Source organism: Mastomys coucha, unplaced genomic scaffold, assembly GCF_008632895.1.
Source record: "Mastomys coucha isolate ucsf_1 unplaced genomic scaffold, UCSF_Mcou_1 pScaffold20, whole genome shotgun sequence".
NCBI lineage: Eukaryota > Metazoa > Chordata > Mammalia > Rodentia > Muridae > Mastomys > Mastomys coucha.
In genome coordinates this window covers 76,961,788-76,964,098 of record NW_022196903.1, presented here as the reverse complement: position 1 = coordinate 76,964,098, position 2,311 = coordinate 76,961,788, and positions in this window count along the sequence as shown.

Genomic DNA, 2,311 nt, shown 5'->3' with positions numbered 1-2,311 from the left:
CCTTTTCCTCCTGGCAGCCATGAGGTTCCTTGTGGGTCTGGAGTTTTGGGCAGGACCTGCCAACTGCCTGTGAATGTAGCCCACTGCATGGTACTGTTTGGGTAGCCAGTCTCTTTACTTCCCCTGTGGCCTCTTCATGCCTTTGACACTCTTGCTTCTTGCCTTACAGATTTTGGCTCGTTAGTAATTCTATGCTAATACACAGTGTATTGTAGTCTGGAGTGGCAGTGGGTCATAGCCTAGACTTGCCACCATTAATCCCATCCTATAGAAGACATGAGTAGACATGGCAACATGAGCAGGGGACGTCCCTCCCTGGCTCAGAACGTGGAGAGAACAGTGATAGGAACACTGCTCTCCCAGGGACCGGGCTAGAGCGGCATCTAGAACTGGATCCCTTAGTGTGAGCACGTTTGGTCTGTTTGTTTGTTTGCGGACACTTGTATGTCTGTGTAACCCTGTCTTAGAACTGGCTTTGTAGACCAGGCTGGCCTTGAACTCAGAGATCCACCTGCCTCTGCCTTCCAAGTGCTGGGATTAAAGGTCTGCACTATCAAAGCTGGCGATGTAAACATTTTTGGAAGTTTGCCTCCCAGTTCATCATACCCAACTAGCATTTTCATGACTGGGATGGGAGGGGGAGCCTGAAGGTCATTGTAGATCTAGTTCAGCTGATCAGCAGTGCTGGGGCCTGCTGGGATACTGGCCCTGCTGCAAGCGCTCAGTTAGGACCTCTACTTCAAACCCATGGCACATACTTGGAGAAGCAAGAATCTGAAACTAATTCTTGATTGGCTGCCTTGCCTCCCAGACTCAGGAGGACTCCCCTACTGAGGCCTAAAAGGCCAGAATGAAAGGCATTTCAATCTTTGTCTATGAGGTGGGGAATCGCAGACTGAAAGAAACAGAGACAGGTTGTGATGGAAAAAGCAGAGAGCTTGAGAGAGGGGGACAAGCCCCAGACAGCTTAGAGTAGGGCAATAAAAGAAGGCAACCAAGGTCCAGCAGTGGTGGTGCACGCCTTTAATCCTAGCACTTGGGAGGCAGAGCCAGGTGGATTTCTGAGTTTGAGGCCAACCTGATCTACAGAGTGAGTTCCAGAACAGCCAGGGCTACATAGAGAAACTCTGTCTCAGAAAACCAAAAAAAAAAAAAAAAAAAAGAAGGCAACCAATTGATGAATTGCTGCCCCTAATTAGGGAGGGCACTGCCTCACCTCACACTCAGCACCTGGCTATCAAATATTACCAACACTTTAAGTAATACATAATGTTTTCATTGATTATTGATATGTGAATGCTGGTTGCCATGGTTACTTGTGCTTAAACCATTGTAAGGTCATTTCTCAGTGAAGTTGGAAGAGGAGTCAAGGGATTATCCCAGAATGGTAGGGTGCAGCAGTTGAGTGTCTACTGCTTACCAAGGGCTGAGATAGGGCTTCCCCACAGGGGGTTCCTCTGGTCACTCCGCCATCCTTGCAGGTGATAGTAGGGTGTGACTTACCTCACACAGTCACAGACTAACATCTCAAAGATTCAGAATGGGAACTTGGGCATCTCAGGGAAGCCGTGTATAGGAGAAGGGTGAGAGCATAGGAGGGCAACTGAATGGGATGCATGGTGTCCCCTAGAGGCTCTCAGGACCGGTGTTCCTGCTCTGTGAAGCCCCTGCAAATATGGCTCAAGGGAACCTTGTATATAAAACATTGGTATGCTCAAGTCTCAAGACAGACAGCAGTCTCCTACTTAAGAAGCTGGGCAGGGAAGCCAGATCATGAGAACAAAGAGTTTTTTGTAAATCCCTCACAGACATGGCTCAGCAGCTTAACGTGCTTGCCGGATGATTTGATTTGAGCCCCACAACACAGAGGGTACATAAAATGTATCCTCAGACCTCCACTCATGTACCATGGCACACATGTGCCTGCATTTCCACAAGTATATATACACACACACACACAAACACACACACTTAAAATCCTTTTTACTGTACCCAATAAAGACCTAGGATCTCTAGTTAAGAATTTCACCTTCTCCTAAAGTTTTGCTTTGTTTTGCTTTTTTGTTTTTGTTTTTTGAGACAGGGTCTCTCTGTGTAGCCAACCTTCACTATGCTGGGACTCTCTCTGTAAATCAGACTGGCCTTAAATTCACAGAGATCCTCCTGCTTCTGCCTTCCAAATGCTGGGATTAACAGTGTGGGCCAGTATTGTCTAGCTGAATTTCACCATTTTTATGTGATACATATTGTCTATTCCATTCCCTACCAGGCACAGGCACACTTCTTCCCTTTCTCTCTCTCTCTCTCTCTC